This window comes from Saimiri boliviensis, chromosome 14 (genome assembly GCF_048565385.1).
Source record: "Saimiri boliviensis isolate mSaiBol1 chromosome 14, mSaiBol1.pri, whole genome shotgun sequence".
NCBI classification, from domain to species: domain Eukaryota; kingdom Metazoa; phylum Chordata; class Mammalia; order Primates; family Cebidae; genus Saimiri; species Saimiri boliviensis.
Window position 1 is genome coordinate 48966213 of NC_133462.1, and position 7700 is coordinate 48973912.

Below are 7700 nucleotides of genomic sequence, written 5' to 3' on the forward strand. Positions count from 1 at the left end.
GTAGAAAACTGTGAAAAAGATGAGACTGGTCTAGCCTCCCAGCCTACATCTTTCTCCCACTGGATGCTTCCTGCCCTCAAACATCGGACTCCAAGTTCATCGGTTTTGGGACTCGGACTGGCTCTCCTTCCTCCTCAGCTTGCAGCCTATTGTGGGACCCTGTGATCATGTAAGTGAATACTGAATAAACTCCCCTTTATATATATCTTTCCTTAATAGTCTCTCTCTAGAGAACCCTGACTAATACTTTGTCTAACTATACTTTCTGATTCTTTTTCTTTTTTTTTCTCTTTTTTACAAAACTTTATTCTTAAATGTACAGCAGCTCTAAGACAACACTGAATTCCAGCTATAGGTGGCAAAAGATGTTATGGCAGGGAATACAGATTTATAGTACGGATGAAATAGGCCGGGCACGGTGGCTCATGCCTATAATCCCAGCACTTTGTGAGACCAAGGCGGGTGGATCACGAAGTCAAGAGATGGATACCATCCTGGCCAACATGGTGAAACCCGGTCTCTACTAAAAATACAAAACATTAGCTGGGCATGGTGGTGCGCGCCTGTAGTCCCAGCTACTCAGGAGGCTGAGGCAGGAGAATTGCTTGAACCCAGGAGGCTGAGGCAGGAGAACTGCTTGAACTCAGGAGGTTGCGGTGAGCTGAGATCGCGCCATTGCACTCCAGCCTGGGTAACAAGAACGAAACTCTGTCTCAAAAAAAAAAAAAAAAAAAAAAGAAAAGAAAAATACGGATGAAATAAATAGTCACCATCTCCTCAGGCACAAGGAACAGCTTACTTTTTGCCAGATTTCTTAATCCCACCTGTGGCCAGGGGCCCTTCCCCATGGCCTTTGCTTTTAGCTTCTCCAGTTTCTTCTGCTCCTCTTTTTTTTTTTTTTTTGAGACAGGGTTTCACTGTTTTGGTCAGGCTGGTCTCTAACTCCTTACCTCGGTGATCCACCTGCCTGGGATTACAGGCGTGAGCCACCACGCCCAGCCTGCGTCTCTTTTTGTTTCTGCTTGAAAGCCTTCTCTTCCTCATCCATCTCCTTGGCCTGCTTCTTGGGCTGTTGCAGGGGCTTCTTGCCACTTTCATGGCTGGACGTGGCGCCTGCCACCCCTTCCCCAGACCCTCCACTTTTTGATTCTTGAGCCTGAGGTAAATATCTTTTTTGACCCCAAACTCTGCTCCTATCGTTTTCTATCCAAGGACCCCCACCAAAAAGGCTGTGGTATAGTTGGATGTAAACCCAGACATCCAGAAGTGGCTGGGGGTGATTTTACTCACAAAAGCAAAGAGGTGTGGAATTCAGCAGGTATTGATATTAAATCTAAAGGTCACACTTTTGACAGGTGTGGTGGCTCACGCCTATAAGTCCAGCACTTTGAGAGGCTAAGGCGGGAGGACTGCTTGAGTTTAAGACCAGCCTGGGCAATAGAGCAAGACCCCCATTTCTATAAAAAGTAAAAATTGGCCAGGCATGGTGGTACATGCCTGTAGTCCCAGCTACTTGGGAGGCTGGAGCAGGAGTACTGGAGATTGAGGATGAGTGAGCCATGACTGCACCACTGTACTCCAGCCTGGGTGACAGCCTCTATCTCAAAAAATAAATAAAGAGGACACTTTTAAATTCAAATAAATGTAATTAATTTATTTTTACAGGGTTTCACTACGTAGTGGCCTGATCACAGCTCACTGCGGCCTTGAGCTCCTCCGCTCAAGCATTCCTCTTGCCTCAGCCTCTCTAGTAGCTAGGACTACAGGTGTGCACCTTGTAATAATATATATTACAATAATAAAATAAATAATGTAATAATAAAATAATAAAATACATTAATAAAATACAATAATAAAATACAATAATAAAATAAAGAAAATAAAATAAATATTACAATAATAAAATAAATAAATGCCTAGTTATTTATTTTAGAGATGGGGTCTTGCTATGTTGCCCAGGTTGGTCTTGAACTCTTCACCTCAAGTAGTCTTCTGGCCTTGGCCTTCCAAAGCCCAAAGCACTGGGATTACAGGCATGAGCTATCACGTTAAATGTTATACTTTAGCTAGGTTACCGTTAGGGTATTTCTCTATCAACAAGCTATTGCTCAAATGCATTAGACTAGCAGAGCTGTCTTCTTATGGGGTACTGCAGACAGACCTGTCAGCCACTCCTTCTGCTCGCCCCCTTCCTCTGTCTTCCTAGTTCCTGCATCTCTCTTGGCTCCTGGCCAGGTTGTTTCTGAGTTACCCTTGAGAGAAGCAGCACCTGTAGGAATTATCTCCGTGGCATTCTTTCTCCCGGCATCCTCTTCTTCATCTGGAGATTCTGAACCTTGATAAGAAGGCCGTCCTAGGCCAGGCTGGTGGCTCAGATGGATCCCAAGGCCAGGAGTTCAAAACCAGCCTGACCAACATGCTGAAACCCTGTTTCTACTAAAAACGAAAATTAGCCGGGCATGGTGGCGCTCGCCTGTAATCCCAGCTACTCAGGAGGCTGAGCCAGGAAAATCGTTTGATTCTGGGAGGTGGAGGTTACAGTGAGCAAAGATAGTGCTACTGCACGCTACACGCTAGCCTAGGTGACAAAGCAAGACTCCACCTAAAAAAGAAGAAGGCCATTCTAACCAGCAAACACCCGAAGGACGGAAAGCATATCCCAAGCCAGGAAGCATGCAGCAGCCCTGCCTTTTTCCTTTGTCCTCTCTGAGAGACCTTACCAATCAGACAGGGGACCAGTGCCTTTCAGTTCTTAACTTGGCTGTGTGCATCTGGGAAGGCGTCCACAGATACCTTCCCAAGGTTGGATGCTACCTTGGCTGGGGCCCTTCTGCATTCAGTGACTACCATCCCTCATGAAACCCAGACAACTGGTTTCCCCGTGGGCTGCCTGCACTGTGTCCTATTAGGCTGATGAGATACCCAGCACTACCTAATTTCATATTAGCGTGGAGACACTTGTGTTCCCTGGGACGCTGTTCCTAGCTTGCCTGAGGTTTGCCCCAGCCCTAGCCGCTGTAGCTATGTCTGCACTGATATCTGAGTCTGGGTCTGCCTGGTGGTTTTCCTTCCTAAAAGCCCCAGCCACCTTGAACTAGATCAGTATCATGGAAAGCAGTAAGGTAAAAGTAAAGGAAGAAAAGTCCTCTGGGTCCCTCTGCAGGGCTTGTGCCTGAATTCTGTCTGTGGTGGTGGGAGGCTCAGTCATGCTGGCTCATCTTGTGCCTGGTTGGCCAGTGGCACGGGGCAGTATGGCTGATTGGACTCAGAGCCATCTATATCCTGGACCCTAAGCCCCAATCCCATTAGGCTAATGTGCTAACTAAGCTAAGCCCATTCATTTATTCAGAACATAAATAGCTTTAACATATGTGACTGGCTTTGCACCAGCTGCAGGAAGAGTTACAAAAAGGCTGTGGTATAGTTGGATGTAAACACTTAACATCTATGAAGAATGAACCAGTGACATAATAAAGCAAGGGATAAATGACATGAGTGTCCCAGAATGGTCTGTGATGTGTTGTTGAGTGGATCGGAAGAGAAATGCTGTGTGTTCAGAGTGGTGAGATGAGCAGACACTGGGATTGTCTGAGAAAGTCCGTCAGGAGTTGATGTGGATCTTGAGGGTGTCAGGATCTAGACCAGGCAGGCCTGGCCGCCCAGAGAATGGCTGGAACCAAGGCAGGGAGGCCCGAGCCTCAGAGGAACCATCCCCCGAAGAATACCAGAAATGAAGCCAAAGATTTCTGTTGGGGGTCAGCGGAAGATGAGAGTGTGACTCTTCTTTTAACCATTTTGGTGAAAATCAAGAACTTGGCTGTCAAAATAGTGAGTAGCATTTGTTAAAGTGCTTTATACCGATAAAAGATCCACTAAATCCTTAAACCAACCCCACGAAATAAGCACTATTATTACTCTTTCCCCACTTTTTTTTTTTTTTTTTTGAGAAGTGGTCTTGCTTTGTCTTACAGGCTGGAGTGCAGTGGGGCAATCTTGGCTCACTGCAACCTCTGCCTCCCAAGTTCAAGTGAGTCTACTGCCTCAGTCATCCAAGTAGCTGGTACTACAGGCACACACCACCATGCCCATCTAATTTTTGTTTTTTAGTAGAGATGGGTTTTGCCATGTTGGCCAGGCTGGTCTTGAACTCCTGATCTCACGTGATCCATCTCCTCGGCCTCCCAAAGTGCTGGGATTATAGATGTGAGCCACTGTGCCCAGTTCTTCCCTTTTTTTTTTTCAGTCAGAGTTTCGCTCTTGTTACCCAGGCTGGAGTGCAATGGCGCAATCTCGGCTCACCGCAACCTTCGTCTCCTGAGTTCAGGTGATTCTCCTGCCTCAGCCTCCCAAGCAACTGGGATTACACCACCATGCCCAGCTAATTTTTTGTATTTTTAGTAGAGACGGGGTTTCACCACGTTGACCAGGATGGTCTCGATCTCTTGACCTCATGATCCACCTGCCTCGGCCTCCCAAAGTGCTGGGATTACAGGCTTGAGCCACCGTGCCCAGCCTCTTCCCTGTTTTTAAAGATAAGGAAGTTGAGGGCTGGAGAGCAGCCTGGCCAACTTGGTGAAATTCAATCTCTACTGAAAATACAAAAATTAGCTGGGCATGGTGGCATGCGCCTGTAATTCCAGCTACTCAGGAGGCTAAGGCAGGAGAATCGCTTGAACCTGGGAGGCAGAGGTTGCAATGAGCCAAGATCATGCCATTGCCCTCCAGCCTGGGCGACAGAGGGAGACTCCATCTCAAAAAGAAATAAAAGTTAATAAATAAATAAAGATAAGGAAGCTGAGACCCAGAGAGCTGAAGGCCCCAGAGATGTGTCGGGATTTGAATCTGTGTGCTTTCAAAATACTTGCTTTTCCCATCGTGCCATGCTGCCCACCCCAACCCACCCGGCCCCTCTTTCCTGTGTTGATGGGTCCTGGTGACTCACCCTCTTTCTTGGCAGACATTGTGGTTTTCAGACACTGTGGTTTCTGATAGCTCAGTAAATGAAGTCATCCTGCTGTTGTGCCGTCTCTGCTCCTTGGACCACACTCCCACCCTGGCGTCCTTGTCCTGCCTCAAGGCTCCTGGTTGCTGGAGCAGGAACTCTGTAGCTACTGTTGCTTTTTTTGTTCCTTTTATAGTATCTTTGAAAGAACATGGTTTCACCAAGGGGTGAGCCAAGGCCATTTAAGTGATATGCTCAATTCTATCTAACAATGTCTTTCTTTTCTTCCTTTTTTTTTCTTAAGACCAAGGCTCTCTCTGTTGCCGAGGCTGGAGTGCTGTGGCCAGTCTTGGTTCACTGAAACCTCCACCTCCTGGGTTCAAGCCGTTCTCCTGCCTCAGCCTCCTGAGTAGCTGGGACTACAGGCACATGCCACCACACCCGGCTAATTTTTATATTTTTAGTAGAGATGGGGTTTCACTGTGTTGGCCAGGCTGGTCTCAATCTTCTGATCTCGTGTTCCACCTGCCTCAGCCTTTCAAAGTGCTGGGATTACAGGCATGAGCCACTGCACCTGGCATAATGTCTTTCTTTCTTTCTTTCTTTTTTGAGATGGAATCTCACTCGGTCACCAGGTTGGAGTGCAGTGGCGTGATCTTGGCTCACTGCAATCTCTGCCGCCTGGGTTCAAGTGATTCTCCTGCCTCAGCCTCCCGAGTAGCTGGGACTACAGGCACGCACCACCATACCCAGATCATTTTTGTATGTAGTAGAGATGGGGCTTCACTGTATTGACCAGGATGGTCCCAATCTTCTGTCTCATGATCCACCGCCTTGTCCTTTCAAAGTGCTGGGATTACAGGCATGAGCCACCGTACCCGGCACAATGTCTTTCTTATAGCTTAAGAACCAGTGTTCTTATCTCAGGGTGTGTTTTCTGCCTTCTCAGGCCTCCCCACACTCACAGTACAGGGGCCAGACTTCATCTTCCCTTTTTGCTTGAAGCCTCAAGCTTGTTATTTCAGCAGCCCAATCCTCAATCCCAAAGGCCTGTACCTTTTTCTCAGTGCCCTCCTGACCCTTGTAAATGTGGTATATTGGTTGTCAGCATCAGGGTCCCAGAATTCCCAGGGTGGATGTGCAATTAGGCTCACCCTGTGCCCCTGGCTGGTGGAAACCATGGAGGGAAGTAATACCAAGGAAAAGGGAAAGAACTAACGTAGACTTGTAATTTCTTTCTTTCTTTTTTTTTTTTTTCCTATGATTCAGTCTCCGCAGAGACTGCCAAAAATTGCCAGCGCCAACTATATTTCAAGTCATCATGGCATTGTATTGGGAAAAGTTTTCAATTAGCAATAATCGCGCCTCGGATAAACCTCATTGGCTACAATATTGCCACTGCACAAAGCTAGACTTGTAATTTCTACAAGCTAGGCACAGTGCCTTACAATAAACAGTCCTGAGTCATTTAACAAACAGAGCTATATTCTGAGAAATGCGTTGTTAAGTGGTTTCATCATTCTGCAAACATCATAGGTATACCCACACAAACCTAGATGGTGTAGCCTACCACATACCTAAGCTGGATGGTATGGCCTATTGCTTCTAGGCTATAAACCTGTACAGCCTGTTACTATACTATAAGCAATTAGAACACGCTGGTGTCTACACATATCTAAACATAGACAAAGTATTGTGAAATTATAATTTTTTTTTTTTTGAGATGGAGTTTGCTCTATTGCCAGGCTGGAGTGCAGTGGCACAATCTCAGCTCACTGCAACCTCTGCCGCCCGGGTTCAAGCGATTCTCCTGCCTCGGCCTTCTGAGCTGGGACTACAGGTGCATGCCACCATGCCCAGCTAATTTTTTGTATTTTTTTTTTTTTAGCAGAGATGATGTTTTACCATATTGGCCAAGCTAGTCTGGAACTCCTGACTTCATGATCCACCTTTCTCAGACTCCCAAAGTGCTAGGATTACAGGCATGAACCACTGCAACTGGCCTCTTTTTTTGTATTTGTTTTGAGACAGAGTCTCACTCTTGTCGCCCAGGCTGGAGTGCAGTGGTGTGATCTTGGCTCACTGCAACCTCCACCTCCCAGGTTCAAGCAATTCTCCTGTCTCGGCCTCCTGAGTAGCTGGGATTACAGGCCCCCACCACCACACAGCTAATTTTTGTATTTTTAGTGGAGATGGGGTTTCACCATATTGTCTGGGCTGGTCTCAAACTCCTGACTGGTATTATAGTTTTATGGGACCACCATCACATATGTAGTGTGTTGTTGACCAAAACGTTATTATGTGACACATGACTGTATTTTAAGGTTTAATCACAGTAACATCCTAGCAGTACTATTGCCCTCATTTTGCAGTTGAGGAGATGATGCTCGGAGAGGTTGAAGTAACCTGCCCATCAAGGGCAGGGCCAGGATTGACGCCAGGTCAGCTTTATTCCAAAATGTTCTTTTGAACTTGATCTTCTGGACGACAAAGCATCATTGACGGTGTCCAACAGGAAGCTGAGAGGCCAATGCTGAATTTGGGAAGATTAATATGACAGCAGTGGGTGGAAGGAATGGGAGAGAGACAAGGTCAAAGCTGCGGGGACCCAGTAGTAGGTTTTACAACAATGTCAGCTTGAGACTCTCCCAGGAGGACAGCAGAAACGGAAAGGAGGGGCGGCGGTGAGAGACAAGGAGAAGCAGAGATCAGCAGTCTTTGGCAGCTGAGTAGTCCCAGACATGACAAGGAAACCCTC

At 46.8% G+C, this 7700-nt stretch overlaps 1 non-coding gene and 1 pseudogene across 1 annotated transcript; both read right to left on the reverse strand.

The window, feature by feature from the left end:
• Positions 1 to 795: 795 nt before the first annotated feature.
• Positions 796 to 4961, reverse strand: LOC141581155 (translation machinery-associated protein 7B-like; annotated as a pseudogene).
• Positions 4962 to 6211: 1250 nt separating this feature from the next.
• On the reverse strand, positions 6212 to 6352 carry LOC120362928 (U4 spliceosomal RNA). The gene has a single exon (XR_005578714.2). It is a non-coding gene; the product is annotated as a U4 spliceosomal RNA (small nuclear RNA).
• Positions 6353 to 7700: the final 1348 nt, after the last annotated feature.